Source organism: Amblyomma mixtum, chromosome 1, assembly GCF_055824585.1.
Source record: "Amblyomma mixtum isolate Tamu chromosome 1, ASM5582458v1, whole genome shotgun sequence".
Classification (NCBI taxonomy): Eukaryota; Metazoa; Arthropoda; class Arachnida; order Ixodida; family Ixodidae; genus Amblyomma; species Amblyomma mixtum.
Genome location: NC_143012.1, coordinates 73,136,828 through 73,155,152, shown reverse-complemented (window position 1 = coordinate 73,155,152; position 18,325 = coordinate 73,136,828). Strand labels below are relative to the sequence as shown.

The 18,325-nt window shown below is 45.7% G+C and overlaps 1 long non-coding RNA gene across 1 annotated transcript in view; it reads left to right on the top strand.

The window, feature by feature from the left end:
• The first annotated feature begins 7,027 nt into the window (after positions 1-7,027).
• Positions 7,028-18,325, top strand: part of LOC149366779 (uncharacterized) — a 113,126-nt gene continuing 101,828 nt past the window's right edge. Inside the window, exon 1 of the long non-coding RNA XR_016284097.1 lies at positions 7,028-8,709. This is a non-coding gene — a long non-coding RNA (uncharacterized LOC149366779). The remainder of the gene's footprint in view (positions 8,710-18,325) is intronic.

Here is an 18,325-nt window from a genome sequence, read left to right as displayed (position 1 = left end):
GCATAGCATTACCAATGTTGGCGGACACCAGAAAATCGCTGAATCATATTAGGTAGTAAACTGGTTCGCTAATTTTTAATAATTAACTTTTTAACTATTACAGTTAGGCGCCTAGTTGCAACTATATATTTGTAGCCGGTCGTTAGTAATAGGCATAGCAGTTTTTAGAATTTCGAAAACGCAATTACCCTCACCGCTGTGGCTCGACAAAGTTTGGCTGCATCGGGCGAAAAATACATGCGCTATCGAAAGCATGCAGGCAAAGCATCCCCTCCAGTGCACGTAACTAGTCGAAAAAGCCAAATTTTGTCGAGCCACAGCACCGAGGATAATCGCATTTTCGAAATTCTAAAAATTGACATGGCTATTACTAACGACCAGCTACAAATATTTAACTGCAACTAGGCGCCTAACTGTAATAGTTAAAAAAATAATTATTAAAAATTAGTGAACCAGTTTACTACCTAATACGATTCACCAGTTTTCTGGTGTCCGCCAACATTGGTAATACTATGCTGCAAAAGCCATATCTTTATCAAGACAATTCTACTTATGAGAATTTTTGAAAGTGTTCGCTGAAACACCCGCTATAGAAACACTTATCAAGCACACAGACGCATGAAAAGCATGCAGCATGAGAAGCATGCAGCATGAGAATACGAAGCATGGAGCATGAGAATGCGAGGAAAAATGAACCCCTTTCCCACACAGGCGCCCATTGCAGGATCTGCCAATGCGAGCATGTGAAAGATCATACCGAAAGGAGGGCAAGAGTTGACCCCCTTGCACAGCCTACGTTTCTGTAAAAGGAATGCAAATGCGTACCCGATTATAAGAACACGCGCATCCTGTTCCGACACAGCTATAAGGTCACACGCGAGATAATGGAGGCCTTTTATATTCGCCAGAAAGGTAGTTTATGTATCAGCAGCCCTTCCATTGCCTTATCCGAGAGGGAATTGAGGTATCTGAACTCCCACGTGCCTTCCAGAAAACTTCTGTGTGTTTGATAAGTGTTTCTATATGTACCGCTTCTGTTCTTCAATAAAAACTAGTTGATAGTCAGCGCTTGTTTGTGTTACTCTTTCGTCTTTCGACTTTCCCGTTCTTGTTGCGCGGTGAACAAAATCATGAATACTTACCAACTCGCCTAAATTTCTGCCTTTCTGGTTAAGTTTACATCTTTCCGTCAGCAAAAGACCAATTCTTGGCTGATGAAATTGAATCTTAAAATGTTTCTGCACTCTCGGTTTAAGCTCGAGGCGTCTACAACGAAAACGGCTTATCCTAGGCGTCTTGAAAATAATGGTTGTGCAACAACAACGGGGATACGTGCAGAAAATTACCGATGGACAAATTTTACTCGGGGAATCGACTGGCGGTAGTGACCCCTGTAATTTTTTTAAGGGTCTTTCACAGCTCTCTTCTAAACTAAAATAGCGTATTTGTCGTTAGAATAAGCTGATGTATCGTTACACGCCAAATCCAATTTCTCTTCAATGTTCCTCTAGCATGCCTTCAACAACGTACTACGAAGCATTTAAGTTAGAACACCGAGCATTATTACCATTTCTTATGGAGTGAAGTAAACTGAGCGCAAAGAGCAACTCGTTTTCGTGCTTTGTGGTGCTTGGAGTGTCCCCACAGTCTTTACAGATATTTTTGAACATTATATCATCGACTGTAGCCTCCGGAACTTCAACACAGATGATGAAACATTTCCTTGTAGTGTACCGATCCTTCGGCATTCATCAACTCGTGACGTCAGTTTGCCCACTTCAGTCGTGCGCTCGGTAAGACTTAATTTTCTGCGCTGAGCAGCGTTTAAAGTGGTCTTTGTCGTTATGTGGAGGTATTTAAAAATAGAGGTCGGACCACGGCTTAGTCGCTAATACGCGAATCAGTTATGCTATTCACAGAATGGCTGCTAGAACGTGCGTAAGCTCGGGCAGTTATATAAATGGCGCCTAACCATCCGCCTTGGCTGCCCCTATCAGCCGGTACGAACGTGGTCTCTGTAGTTACCCGATGCATACAAACTGCAGCCGCCGTCACCTTTACCTTCGTTTGTTATTTATTGCCTTATGTTCGGATTTGCAACAATACAAAGTTTTCCAAATTACGCAAACATGTTCAAAGCAGCTCACAAGAATACTACTGAAAGTTAGCGCTCTTTTAGTTTATGGTTCCTTGGGCATACCTTTCAATGCAGCTGTGCACGCACAAACAAAAACAGCAGTATTCCGGTCGATGCTTGCCTCCATGCCTCCACCTCCCCGCCCCCCCCCCCCCCCTCCAAAAAAAATTCCGCAACCGCCCAAAAAACCTCCTCTAAGCGAATTACGAGAGCGCGTGAATATCGAATTGAGATAGTCTTAGTAAGGTTAGGCGAGGTTAGTGCTGGGGAAAACATCTGGTACCGGCGATAATTATCCGGATCGATACCAGGCCACCACTTCATAGATAGTATGGTTTAGCAGTATAGGGAGCATAAAAATATAGCCAACTAAGTTTCTAAAGCATTTAAGCCACTTATTCTGCGGAGTCGTTGACTAATCGATGTATCGGAACATGATGCATTAGTTTGGAACTACTGTTTGATTAACTCGAATGTGACTGCTAAGTCAAATATCGGCCCTCTTATATGCTGTCAGGCCTTCACCTTTATAATTAGGCGTTTGGAAGCGAAATCGCTACGACGGAAATGGTTTTCAGTGTTTCTCTTTCCAAAATTCTTTAGATCGTGGGGCCAGTGAAGCATTGCTTAGCCTCTTTTTCCTCTTATTTCTCCCACAATTGTTGTACCTCCTAGTTTGTGGAAATAAAACAAATGAAATAAATTTTTGCTGAAACGTTTTTGATTCCTAACATCACTTTTTTTAACTTCACTTTTTCTGGGAAGCTAGCCATTTCTTTTCCAATGCATTGGAGCGGTATTGAAATCGAACTGAAACGTTTACATAACTTTATATATAAAGTTTATATATAAAGTTTGCGGAAATAAAGCAAATCAAATAAATTTCTGCTGAAACATTTTTGATTCCTAAACATTTTTTTTAACTTCACTTTTTCTGGTAAGGCAGCCATTTCTTTTGCTATGCATTAGAGCGGTGTTGAAACCAAACTCAAAAGCTTACATAACTTCCTGCACACATAAACAAGCCCACCTGAGAGCGTACCTGAGAATAATATTGTCATTTAATGAATACCGTATTGGTTCTCTAAACCCTTTGCACCATACTAATACCTTACCAGCCATTACTCGCTTACCAAAAGACTAGCTTTGTACCTTTATAGTCTCATACGATTTCCTGTAGGTATATCCGACCCCATCACCGTCCATCCACTTCACCGAGCACTAATGGACCGGCTACACAGAATTTCACTAAGAAGGATCATGAATTATTCATTAGTGCCTGTTGCGTTAGGCGAAAAAAGGCTATTCCCTACCTTTAAGTCATAGTTGCGTGGGCATATCCTGCCAAGCTTAGGCCTAATGCGGCGATCACCTCTTCCAGGAACGGCCGAATGGCTACCGCCAGAGTACGTTTACATTCCCTTAATGTAACGCTTCGCTGAGTGACGCGTACGCATTTCGATCGGTCTTCTCGCACTGGGATAAAAGGCAAACGGGGTACATTAAGAATGTTCTCGCTTTCTACCGTAATCTGTAGTCCCGGGCGGCATTTCCGAGAAGCCAAAAGACACGGTAGTGGCTAGTGTCCCAGTGTCATTTTGGGAAACAGCGTTAAAGTCTTCTATGGGGATCTCGGCAGTGAGCTCACACAGTGCTCCAATGAGAGGAGGTTTCCGCAGAGTAGGTTTCCGTAAAGCCTACGGTTAACACCTTTTAGTGAGAAAGTACTAGTTCATACGCGCAAGGTGGCCGACATAAAGCAGATTATTATGGAGGAAATCTAGCATGCTCTGTCTAAACATAACTTGCCTCACACAAACAGTACCGGCTTGTACTCTCCGAAATACAGAAAAATGGTTTATTCCTTTTTGGAGCACCAACTACGAAAGCCCGACGGTATAAGGTTTAGGATGCCATATTTGGTAAATCACCTAAAATCTTTAACTACAGGTATTGGAAAGAACAGTTTGGGAACAATTCGCACCGCCTTGATGTGGGAGGAAGCACAGACGTAATATTGTTTAAATCTACTTTATGTGTAAGTATAACCAACGCTGTACGTACAGTCTTTGTCAAAAGTAACCAGGCTGCACGTTTCTTTTTTCTTAGTGGTATATTAAAGCTATTATGCCAGCACTCAAGCTCTAAATCTCTGTATGGTAAGAAGAACCCCCGTACTCACCTTCAAAGAACTTTTTGATCTTTAAGCAAGCCGTGAGGGCTCGGTTATACGAATGAGAAGCAAACCATGGAGCCTGGTTACTTTTGACAAAGACTGTGCATCCTATATGTGCGTCAAAAGTGCGATATCAGAATGGTCTTATCTTCTGATATCTCTGGTCGTACCAATATACGGTATGCACTCATTTCTCTGCCGAATGCTTTGCAAAAGGGGCGTTCGCAATTCCCACATGTGATTTCAGAGAACTTTTTAACCCGCCCTTCCCACATCAATGATGTAAATAAGCGACTTGACTTCACGGGTACTTTAGGACCCTCTCGGCAGGGTGATGACAACGACAAAGAACCACATGTCGGAATGTGGTTTTCGGTACGTAAGAATTAACGTCTCGAAGCTAGGTAAGAGTCATTCAGACGACGTGGTGAAGGGCTCCGGATTTATTTCGAATACCTGGTCGCATTTAAAGTGCGTTGACATCGTACAGCACAAGTGCATTTTTGCGTCGCGCCCTTGTAAAAAATGTCGCGGTAGGGGTCGTGATTCGGCCTTGAGTCTTTGTGCTGAGCTACCTGATGCCTCTGCCACTAATCGAACGCGACTTGTATTTGGCGTACGTTTGCACAAACTCCCTATATATTTACGGAGAAAGCGGCGCACAGAATTCCGCGAAGAAGAAATGCATCGAGGTGCTTAACTGCGTTGCTCGTGGCCGAGCCGCAGTTAAAAGAGAGTGATGAACAGCGGCCTGCTGCCATCAGTGACGTAACCAGGAAAATGTCACCCTACCCGCCCCCCCTTCCACCTTGCTACTTCACGTCCCCATTTGATATTTGATATTTGATATTTATTTATTTACCACCACAATATACATGGTGACAGGGTGCCCATAGTAAAAGCGGCCTCTTGGACCGCTTGACTTGGCCATGGACACCCAGCTGCGAACTTTGGCAACAAAACCGTGGCACACTTTGAAACTAAATACAATATTGCATGCTTGCGTACACCCCCATGCTTGCGTACACCCAATATGCGTATACACCGTACCAGCATCACATATCAAACTACGCTCATAGACTTGTATAAGGTGAGTCAGAGGGAGTTCCAATAAGAACGCAGGATGAACTACAGTCGATGTGTACGTCGATCATGTACAGAAACACCGTAACACATCAGTAAAAGTTCAATGTATACCTGCATTACGAAAACCCTCAATATCGTCATTTTTGCTTTTACAACAACCTTCATTCTTAACGTAGTAGAATCTTTTTTACCTGCTTTGTACATCTTCGCCATAGTTATTTTGGCAGCGGTAACGCTCAAGCAACCTTTTAATAGATTTAGTTCATTTTAATAAGATTGGTGCACATGTCGGCTTCTTGCATTCTTTATGTTCCCATAGACTCACACGCAGTGCACACGCAGATTCTAGCGACGCAGGGGTGATAAAATTATCTTCAATTTTCTTCTTATTTTGGTGAAGCGACTGCGTTTCAGCATCTCACTATTCGTATGGCATTACTTATTTATTTTTATTTATTAGTACCTCACAGGCCCCGAAGAGCACTGGGTGAGGGGGGCAAATCGAAAAAAGAGGTATATACAGATGGAAAAAACCGTAATATCGGTACAAGAACGCGGTACAAGTCAAATACAAGAAAGGAACACGAAATTTATACAAAATGGAGAAAATAACATCAGACACGAAAATAGTGCGAAATTAAATGGCAAATAGTGCTTGTTAACAGTTTCTTCTCTTGCCACTTAAATGGGGATCTCTATTTACAATGGGGATCTGTATTTACAATCATTATATTTTAATTCATTCTTGGTAAATGTTATGGGCCACTTTGGAAGGATAAGAAAGTGGAGCCTACTCATACAGAGCCTTGCCTGCCTGCAGTAACTGCTACATGGCAAACTCGCATGCAGATGAAGGAGCACGCTTTTCAGGCACGCCTTTTGGCATGAATGTTCGGCCCCACGCCTGCGTGTTCCAAACAACCACGCATAAACAGAAAAGAAAACCAGTAGGCTGGATATCAATATGCAGATGAGTCAATTCTTCTTGGAGACTCGATTCATGGCGGAAAATAAACGAGAGCAATAGTATCAGTGGTAAAAATAAAGGAAAAGTTTAATCTACAGATGTCCAATGACCACGGAAGGAAATGTGTTTTTGGAAATATATCCCGATAAAAAAGAAAATAATGTAGAATGATACCAGCGACAGATGTAGCTTTGCTTCTAATTTTTGCGGCCGATGCTTTCTCTATTCATAGAAGACAAAATTTCGCACCTGTCGCCTCCATTGAGAACCACTCTGGATAGAGAAGCCGACTGCGCTCTCTTTCCCTTCGCCCGGGCGGAAGCGGCTAATGTAGCGGGATAACGCAAAAGGCGAGGCAATCGAAAAGAATACGAGCATAAATAAACTAAGGAGAGCGAAGGCTGAAGCGGAACGAGAGCAGAAGGGTGAGGGTGAGGAGGATGCGGCACCGCAGGCGTTACCAACATGAGGCGCAGCGCGGCGTCGGAGAATCCATCGGTGAGGAGGAGCAGCAGGAGCTTCGCGCATGCGCATGAAGATGACTGGTGTGTGGCGCCGCGTGGCGGTAAGAGCCGTAACTAGGCAAGCTTTCAAAGGGAGTAGAGGAGGCGGGTGCGTGTGTGAGGGAAGGGGAATCAGTACCGCTTCGAACGGAGTCTAGCAGGGGCGTCGCAGGGGACGCCTCAGTGAACGGTCAGCTCGCGACCGCGGCGAAGGTCGTCAAGGGGCCGGCGGAAGGCCTTTCTGCCGCCGCCGCCAAAGCTGCAACGGTCATCGTGGTCAGACTGGCGAATGCCGCTACAAGGGATGGAGACCTGAAAGACATCGTTGAGCTTCGGTGTGATTTGAAGCGATATAGACTTCTCAACGTTTCGTGTCTGTGTACATAAGCTGACGGCTACTTACGGCGTGGAGTTCAATCTTGCATACAGCAGAAGAGGAGGAGAAAGTCTGCACTTCACTGGTTTGTTCACGCGAAACTTGACGTCGCCGTCCTCGCTGTCAGCACAACGTTGGTGTCAAGCGAACAAGACGTAGGCTTCAGCGCCGGTGCGTCTACCGGAGAACCTGTGGCTATTTGTCTCGTTTGCATCTGATGGAAACCTGGCTGACTCTTCAAGTACTGGCGAGTGTTTGTGCTGAATAATAGTTAGCCACATTGTTGGCGTGGCCGACGAACGTGTCTTTTCTTTGATGACGTTTCTCGGAAAGTGAAGTGCGCAAGCGAAAAGTCAAGCGCGACCGTTATTTGTTCGCATTGTGAACATGCGTAACTACGAGCAAGTGTAAATTTTTGCCACGTGTTACCGCACCCTCGTTTTGGAAATCCTCACGAAACAACTCTTGAACTGCAGAAGCAGTGGACAGCATCGGTGACGAGTGCATTCGGAAAAGGAAAAGCTCCAGCTGTGAAGCGACACTATCGTATTGGAATACTGGCTGCCTGAGAAGAAGGTACCCCATAGCTGTTTGAGAAAAATCTGCTCTTGCTAATCGTATTCACAACGAGCTTCCTCACACAACTCTTTTTGTCTCAGATTATTCCGAGCTTTCCCCTAAAACTGTGCCGACTGTAAATATCACCTGTCCTCGTATTCTCTCTCGTCAGTAAATGTTTGTGGTCGAAACAGTAATCTTTTTTCTGCAAAAAGTATAAAGCTTGCATCCTCATTTATTCACTACTGGTGCTGTGGCCTCAAAAAAGATATTTTCTCTTTTGGTTCTGACTCGATCATCGTCAACGTTTTAGTGTTCGACATACTCCTTGTCATAGAGAAGCAGCAAAAAGAAACAAAAAAAGCAAAGAGCTAGGACTGCTTAGGTTCTACTCCGAATTTCTGCAGTTCTGGATCGAAACCTCTTAGAGCCTACCGGCGTGAATTCAATTTTCCTGCTCTTCGTCGCCGAACAAGAAGAGAGGAGTTTTTCCGCGCCATCGATGCATCTTGAGCGCTGAAACGGGGTCGTGCAGAGCCGGAGTGCTTGGAAGGGCTGCGCCTGCGTGATATCGGGGATTTGGCGGTGCCAATCACTTTTTAAGCTTGTGTTTGCCCGTCGCCGTGGAGGACGTCGTCGCGAAGCGGTGATGAAAAAACGGGTGTTGCTGCGTAAAACGTAGCGAGCGTGAGTGCCGCTTTGAAGGGGACGGCGACGAACACGAGACGCGTGGGACAAAATTGTTGTTGACGTGGGGATCTGTCGCCACGTGCGGTGGTGGCGTTCGCTGTTGGTTTTGTGCGCTTCTCTTCCGGGCCTGCGGTGTTGACGTCATCACGGATAGCCGGTGTGGGAGTCACCGTTGAAGCGGAGGTCTGACGGGAAACAAAGACGCGAGTTTGGAAGGTAAGCACTTGCAAGTTTTCCTGAATTTGATCCCGTTTGACGTCTCTTCGCAGAAAGGACGCAGTTGTGCGTGTGACGTCATTGGCTTTGTAAAAAAAACGTTTTTGATGCGTAGGATTTGAGCGAAAAAACACAGTTAAAACAGAAAACTTGACGCAAAACGGAAGTTGTACCTTAGCAGTGTATTTCTTTAGACCACTGCGGCCGACGTACCTTCCTGGTCAAATCAGTAACACACAGTAATTGCAAACAAACAATATTGACACGGGTTTGCAGAGAGTACGTTTGGAATATTCGGAAAGTCATGAAGAACGAAAAAGAGGCAGCTAACACAATGTTTTTCAATGCGTATGCAACACCCTATGAGATCGTTGTCAGAAAAGAATTGTCAGAAAAAAAAAAAGTAACATCCCTAGTGGTCTGCTAAAGAGAAATATTAGTGAGGGCCCGCTTCGAATTCTAATATTACATAAGCTTTCTGTAGCCTTGTTTTTGCCGTTTTGATGTCCGTATCTTTCTTTTGTGCTGGCAGCTTAGATAATTGAATCAATGACAAAAACTCTTGTTCGGCGGTTTCAAAAAGAGAAATGCTTTTCTAACAATTCGAACCATATTCTGGCAATTGGAGAATACTTTGCGTGGTACACTATTGCGTATTCCACCTTAAAACGTAGTTTGTATACTGATGCCACGGTGTTTTCTGTCCAGATTAGACAATAGCGTCTCTTCCCTGTACAAATCTTAAGCCTTAATAATCATACTAATCGCTGACTAAAAACCACAACATGCCGTTACTTCGAGTATGCTTATCGGAGGAGGAATCTCCAAAGTGCAGTGTAATTCATCATAAACCCTATTATTTTGTCGCGTTCGGTTTTCAAATTGGACGCTGTTCGAGCAAAAAGTGTTGTAAGAGCGCTTTCATCGGCGTGGCAACATTATTCATTTAAATGAATCGATGTTTTTTTCCAAACTCAGTACTGAAATGCGCAATCAGAATTTTTTTTCTCATGACGACAAAGAGTGAAAAAAACCCACCTTTACTCACTTCATTTATTTTTCGTGCGGTTATATTACTTATTTTTCTTTTGAACCATCGTAATATTTACACCGGTGTAAAATATGTAATGCAGCCTTGTACAGAAAATATGCTGATTGTGATAACAAAGTGTGATGCTAGTTTGCAGAAAAATGTTAGATCATCTGCTGGTACCTCAAATTTTCGAGCGAAAATTGTGCCTTCGTACAGAACGCGCGGGTACAAACTTTAGTTTTGGTTTGGTTTGGTTTGGTTTGGTTTATGGGGTTTAACGTCCCAAAGCGACTAAGGCTATGAGAGACGCTGTAGTGAAGGGCTCCGGAAATTTCGACCACCTGGGGTTCTTTAACGTGCACTGACATCGCACAGTACACGGGCCTCTAGAATTTCTCCTCCAAAGAAATTCCAGCCGCCGCGGCCGGGATCGAACCCGCGTCTTTCGGGTCAGCAGCCGAGCACGATAACCGCTGAGCCACAGTAATGGCCTCTTCCTTGGTAGCGACAGCATGGGAGAGGGAATTCTCTCTGTAGTGGCAGAAGCATACAATTTATTTGTCAGCGTTAAAATGTGCAGCTATAACATGCCTCATTTACTATCGTTCTCAAAGTGTCATTCGGCTTGGCCGTCGAAGTGCCTCTGCATATTTAATACAGGGAAGTACAGAGAAATTTCAACTCGCTTAATCCTACTTTGCAGTTCTGAAAACTGACAATATCGCGTCAACAACGTCAGCATCTCAGAAGCCCTGACCACGCTTCCCTTACCGGACACTATGAATTATACCTAGAAATTCTGACAAGCGCATTTTTCACCGGGAAATGGTTTATGAACGCAATTGCTTCATGTATCGTAAGTTTTCACTGTAACAAACAATATATCCGCAGGTCTTTCCATGGGAGGCTTGCATTTCTTTTTGATACTGATATTTTTGTCATCGTTAAAAGGGTCCCCTATTTATTTTCTGTGGCAGTCTTGACAACTGGATGGGAGTGATTGGCAAACATTAAAAGGAGTATTTTGCCACGCATTGTAAGAATGGACAGTTACCTTCAATATACTAAATATACTGTGATATTCATAATTGATATCCAAGAATCTAGGACTTGTCAGTACAAGAAATGCGTGGTTTCATTTCAGTCCGAATTATCAACTGCACTCCCTATTAGATAGGCTGACTTCGAGAGTTTGAGACAACTTTGAGGGAGGGTGCGGAAGGGGGGGGGGGTGGGGGGGGGTTAACAGAGGTGACGGCGAGGAGGTGCCTTCTGAATTAACCAATTTGCTGCACACGAATTGTGTGGAGGAGACGAAAAACACGCCCGCGTGCTTTTCATTCTAATTATATAGACAGAGCCAAAGTATTGCCTCATTTATACCGCGCAAGGAAACGCTCGTGAAGTTCACAGTGGCCGAAACGACTCCTCCAAGCTTGACAAAATCAGTGTGCGCGTGGACAGCGTTGGCTTACATATAATACAGTAACAGTGACGAAACAGTTCTCCTGGAGTGAAAACTATGAACCAGTATATCAACGACACGAAGCCTACTATATGTTAGCTTTGTTTTTTAGTATTCTTCGTGTCTTTTATATACTCGTTCTTAGTTTTCACTCCGGGATAACTATACTATACTATACTATACTATACTATACTATACTATACTATACTATACTATACTATACTATACTATACTATATTATACTATACTTTACTATACTGTACTATACTATACTATAATATACTATACTATACTATACTATACTATACTATACTATACTATACTATACTATACTATACTATACTATACTATACTACACTATACTATAGGAAGCGTACTACTATAGGTTAGCTTTGTTTTTTAGAACGTTGCGGTGGCTCAGTGGTAATGGTGCTCGGCTGCTGACCCGAAAGACGCGGGTTCGATCCCGGCCGCGGCGGTTGAATTTCTTTGGAGGAGAAATTCTAAAGACCCGTGTACTGTGCGATGTCAGTGCACGTTAAAGAACCCCAGGTGGTCGAAATTTCCGGAGCCCTCCACTACGGCGTCTCTCATAGCCTTAGTTGCTTTGGGACGTTAAACCCCATAAACCAAGTAAACCAGTTGTAAAAGTGTAGTACAGAGTAGAGCTGGTGAAATAAAAAAATCCAATTTCTTTAGTTTTTTTTTTAAGATCTCTGCGCCGAATAGCAGATACCAGCGATAGCGGGAGCTGGGCGTCGCTTGTGGAAATTCTGCCTGTCAAAAAAAGACAAAATTTTCTTCAGCTTGGAATAAAATCTTCATCTTACCCCAACGCACAACGACACGTGGCCGAAACGATTTGCATATCAATATCGTACTCTGCATTCGCAGTAATTACACATGCATGACTTGGCCACCTACCAACGTTGTATGAGTTCGGCACTCTTTTGCCTTTCAAACAAGTTCACCTCGTGTCCCTGAAGTAAAGCAGCCGCCGGTGTGCCTCAAAGTTCCTTCAGGAGGCGATGTGGCAACTTTGCTAGAAACGCTGATGGTATTAGCCTCGCGGCGCCGTGTTTCGTAACTCGTGCTTCCAGTGCGTGTCATAAATATGCATGCGCTCCGCAATTCCTCTTAGTTTGGCACATGTGTGTGGCTTTCACGTTTTCAGTTTCGTGGTTACGCTGCGAACCGCTTTTTCACCTGAGGACCTGCTACACACCTATAAAATGTTTAGCTTAGGGTCTGCGTCAACCGTTCGGGGGCTGAGTTTGCAAATCTGGTCGCCACTGCTGGAAATGGGTGCTTTAGTGAGTTAGTGAGGCAGCGAGTCAACGAGGGGAATGGTTGGGCGAGCAAACGAGTGAATGAGTTAGTGAGTGATTGAGTGAGTGTGAACGAATGAGTCAGTGAGTTAACAACGTGCGTTTGAATGAGTGAACAGAGAGCGTTTGAACGAGTGAGTGAGTGAGTGTGAATGAATGAATGAGTCAGTGAGTTAACAACGTGCGTTTGAATGAGTGAACAGAGAGCGTTTGAACGAGTGAGTGAGTGAGTGTGAACGAATGAGTCCGTGAGTTAACAACATGCGTTTGAATGAGTGAACAGACAGCGTTTGAACAAGTGAGTGAGTGAGTGTGAACGAATGAGTCCGTGAGTTAACAACATGCGTTTGAATGAGTGAACAGACAGCGTTTGAACAAGTGAGTGAGTGAGTGAGTGAGTCAGTGAATGAGTGAGTGAGTGAGTGAGTGAGTGAGTGAGTGAGTGGTTGAGCAGGTCAGTGAGTGTGTTCGATTTAATGACTGAGTGAATGAGACAATGAGTGAATGAGTCAGTGAGTGAGGCATTGTATGAGTGAGGTAGTGAGTGAGTGAAGCAGAGAGTCAACGGTGGAATGGTTGATTGAGCGAACGAGTGAGTGAGTGAGTGTCAACGAATGTGTCAGTTAGGGAACAAAAGACGTTTGAGTGAACAAAGAGCGTTTGAATGAGTGAGCGAGTGCTTGAGCAGGTGAGTGAATGAATGTGTTCGATTTAATGACTGAGTAAATGAGACAATGAGTGAGTGACAGAGAGTCAGTGAGTGAGGGAGTCAGTGAGTGAGTGAGTCAGTGAGTGAGGCATTGCTTGAATAAACGTATGAGTGAGGTAGTGAGTGAGTGAGTGCTGCTTGTCCGGATGTATGGGTACTACGAGAAATCTAAAAAGCTTTTGGTACCTAGAGCTTAAAGTATGGACACATTTCCCGTTTTTTTTTTTTTTTTGGGGGGGGAAGCACTTTAGGAGGGAACAAGGGGCTGCATTGGTCGCATTTGATTCCAATTTTAAAATCGTATTAATAATCTCATAAGCCCCGCTGTTGTGGCTCAGCGGTTACGGCGCTCGGCTGCTGACCCGAAAGATGCAGCTTCGATCCAGGCCGCGTATGCCAAATTTCGAAGCAGGCGAAATTCTAGAGACCCGTGTACTGTGCGATGTCAGTGCACGTTAAAGAACCCCAGGTGGTCGAAATTTCCGGAGCCTTCCACTACGGCGTCCCTCATAACCTGAGTTCCTTTGGGTTGTTAAGCCCCAATAAACTAATAATCTTATAATGCGCGGTGCTGCTGCCGTCAAATTTATAAGGCCGGAAGAATGGTTAAACGTTCAATACGGGCGAGTGGCTGCTAGCAAACAGTTTTTAGATGGCTGATCACTGTATCCATTTAATGCCGCGGAAATGGCTACCTGGAAATGCATTACCTGCCATCGCAGGAGAGAGGTTAATCGCTGCACCACTGCTCCAAGAGCGGCATGACACTCCTGGGGATTTATGAATTCAAAGCCGAGTTTGACCAATTCTACATTAACCAATAATGATCATTAGCACTATTCCGCCAAACGCTTGGGGTTGTGCTTAAGTGTCCCGTCCAATTTCCTTCTCCATCAGCTGCCTAGGAACAGAATATTAAATTAGGTGCCGTTATACCGCCTCACCCATACGCATCGCTGGGAATGCGGTTACAGGGAATAAAGTGGACACTATCACGGCAAACCAGAGCACAAAAAGTGCAGTACAAGCACTGAACACACATTTTGTTTAGTTCAAACCTAAAAAAATGCCGAATTTCTGGGTCCCTCAGCAAGATGGAGGCACTTTGTGATATATTTTTCTCTCTTTGAAACTTTTTTTAAGATCCTGTGGGGTTTTTAATTCCTTATTTGTGTTCTAAACTTCTTATTTCTAACACATTATGTGCTTCTTTTTCTACTTTAATTTCCGACTGCCAACTGCAGATATACTCCTCTTGCACGAGCCCGCCATTTTTTAAAGGCGTAAGCTTTACTTGACCAATTGAGCAAAACCCGTGTGTGTGTGTGTGTGTGTGTGTGTGTGTGTGTGTGTGTGTGTGTGTGGTGTGTGTGTGTGTGTGTGTGTACGTGTGTGTGCGTGTTTGTGTGCGTGCGTACTTGTGTGTCTTGGTGTCTGTGTGTGTGTGTGTGTGCGTGTGAGTGCGTGCGTGCGCGTGTGTGGGAGTGTGTGCGTGCATGCGTGCGTGCGCGTGTGTGCGTGTTTGTGTTTGTGTGTGTGTGTGTGTGTGTGTGTGTGCGTGCGTACGTGTGTGTGTGTGCGTGCGTGCGTGCATGCGTGCGTGCGTGCGAACCCTCGATGGTACCCATAGAAGATGGCTTCCTCATGCAACCTGGCAGGTGGCGTTTCAATTAATGAATTGATGCCGCGTACAAACCCCCTCTGTGGCAGCACCTGCCATCGCAGTGGAATGGCGCAGCGCTCAACCGGTGCACAACTGTGTCAGCAGTGATATGAGGACTACCAGGTATACATGAATGTAAAGTTGAGACTCAAGTTATGCAGACTTTCAGGGCATTCAAATGCAACTTTATGTGGCAGCTGTTGGGGGAGGGGGCGAGGACCGTGGTAAGGCAGCGACTGCCTTCAGGAAGTTAGCGCGCACATCAGAAGGGGTGCGGCAGCATCGCGGTGCGGCTACGTAGAGCCATGCAGAGGTAGAACTGCCAGCTGCGTGGCATTGGGTTACATCACGCCCCAGCGCGCGGTGACTACGTTGACGAAGTGAGCGGGTGGGCTTACGCATTTTCTCACGTAATCAGTCTTAAATGTCGCTGTAACGTTTTTTTTTTCTCAAACCGTTCTGGCCCCACATAATTTTTTTTTCCTCCGTTGCACCTCCCGCAACTAAAGACACCTTTTCATGCGCTCAACTCAGTCCCGTGCAGTGCCTGCGGCATTCCAGCTGCGATCACGCTCGCAATGAAGTGCAGCATTTTTTTTACTCTTTTTTTTCTAATTCACAGTGCTTACCATTTTACTCTTTTTAACCCTGCCGTAGCAGCGCCTATATTTAATTCAGATTCAACTCTCTTTAACTTGCATATTAAGTGCAAAATCATTTTATTCTGATCAAAGTACAGAAGAGACATTTATTGGTTCTAGCTTTTAGTGAAAATTTTGGACGACAACTTACTTCTTGGCAGCGTTGAGGATCAGTGGGCAATAAAAAAAATGCAAATCCCTCTTCTGAACGTTTGTGATAGCGTGGCAATAAATTTGCTATGCAACGAATTTAAGATCCGTAAAAGCGTTTTATACGCTTCAACTAAGGCTCAGTACAACTCTGTCGAATTTTTGTTGTGAGCAAAAATCACTTGTACGGCTCTTCCTTCGCAGCGACAGAAAGATTTGTGCCTGAGGATGTCAGGTTTTAAAATCAGTGCCTTTTACTTCGCCGCTTGATTAGAAGTAGTGATTCCAGAGCTAACACACGCGCTCCCCACCGATACAAAGTCAAAGGCTATATGGTCTCGCCTCCGGGATACGCAACCAAAAAAAGAGCCTTTACGTCATCGCAGTTTCGTTACGAAAGCTCCCAGTGGCGGCAACACCTTTATTTCATTTTTCTGTGATTTGCGGCTCATATCTGCGGTTTCTAAAATGTACGATTCCTGTGAGAATTGCCTTTCTCTCATTAGAGCGTGGCACCTTATGAATACATGCGAACTTCAAATTGCCCTCAAATTCTCTTTAAGAGCCATTGACCCTGTAAGCCCTACCTGAACGTACAGTCGCGAGTAAAAAGATTAGCACTATAACGTGCCACATGTGCGCCTATGAACACGCCAATAACAAAAGTTCCAGGTGTGTTCGGAAAGCACGGTGCCCTGCCAACCGCACGATGCGATTTTCGCCGCTCCCGTGACGTCATTGCACTTACCTTTTTTTAGTCGAAACTCTACAACGTGCATACACAATCATCGCTCGCAGTGAAGCAGCTTTGTCGTCATTGTGGTCTAGAACCTTTGTGGCCAATTTCTACGCATGAAGTATTGTGTGCCATCGCCTAAAACGACAGAGCCCGCGTTCGCTCGTAACTCGAACAATGTGACCAAAAATAATCAAGCACTATGGCCGAGCGCTCCGCCAAAGCTGCCTCAACAAGTCGCTAATTCATCAGGGGTAGCCTTGGCCTAACGCGCACAGAGAATCCTCAGCGCTGTAGTGAATTCCTGCAGCGACACACGAAGGTGGGATCTCGCGAGGAGAACGCGGCCATCGTCCTGCATAAATGAGCGACATTCTTCGTGGGACGAATGGAACTGCGCAGACTCCCGCTGTTGGCTGACGTCAGAAGGCATGCCAGGCAGCAAACACGCAGTAGCTCGCCGACCTATGGCATGAGCCGGCGAATGTGAGGGTATATTAATGCGTGCGCGCTATTTTTAGGCGCCGAGCGCTCATTGTGAATAATGAACTCCACCTGACAACGCACAGCCAACGTCGATGCATTCCTCGCCACTGTGGGGACTAGATAGCAAAGGCCACGTTAGGGTCTCTGTGCTTTCTCTCCCCCCAAAAACATGCATCCCACCTACCACGAACCCCGCCGCAGAGCTCGCGCACGGGCACTCCACAAATACTATGGCACGGAACCGTACGCCGTTTGGGTGGATGCCGCATGCACGGGCGAGGACGCGGTTGTCGCCATCACGAACCCCTCCCTCCAACCCATTGCCACACTTCACATAACCCCTACTGCCACTTCGGAGGAGGCCGAAGAGGCCGCCATTGCCCTGGCCATCACCCGCACGGAGGCGCGATATATACTGTCAGATTCCAAAACTGCCATACTAAATTTTGCTCGCGGGAGAGTTCACGTCCCTGCATTTCGCATACTGGACTCCCTCGCCGCGCACCCGCCCCGCCATGTGGAGCTGATATGGGTGCCTGCCCACTCCGGGAATCCCGGAAACGAGGCCGCCAACGCTTTAGCCCGAGCTTCTCTCAACCGGGCACCGGCGGCCTCCGACCTGTGGTTCTCGCGGGAGCGCATGCACTCATTCAGTGAAATGACGCAGGCCTACAAAGCCGAGCGTCGGCTCTACCCCCCACCTCATCCTTCCCTCGACAATTACCATCAGACACTTTGGAGGCGGCTCCAAACACGCACTTTGCCCTCCCCTTATATACGCTCGCGATATCACCCAGTCCACACGAACCCTTCCTGTACCCTCTGCCACCACCCCAAAGCCACCCTCGACCATATTCTTTTCCTCTGCCCGGCGGATCCTCCCCCGCGGGGCCTGGAGCACCTTACCTCATGGGAGGCTTGGGAGACCCTACTGCGCTCCGAGGACCCGGCCAAGCAAGCCATCGCCACCGGCCGGGCTGCCAGCGTCATGAGCCTCCGGGACATGAACGTTTGAGTGCAGTGGGGCCGTGCGGGGGCCCAAGGACCGACGTGTCCAAAACTCCCTTGTTATAAATAAAGTTTTCATCATCATCATTCATAGCCATGTGGAGGAGGGCATAAAAGATTACCTTCCTGATTCTTGGCTTCCGTAATCCAGTATACTTAACCGCTGATGTGGATCAGTGGAGGTGGCGTTCGGCTCCTGAGCATGATCTTGCTTGTTTGGTCTCGGCACATTTTATGGTTTATGGGGGTTTAACGTCCCAAAGCGACTCAGGCTATGAGGAACGCCGTAGTGAAGGGCTTTGGAAATTTCGACCACCTGGGGTTCTTCAACGTGCACTGCCATCGCACAGTACACGCGCCTCTAGAATTTTGCTTTCATCGAAACACGATCGCCGCG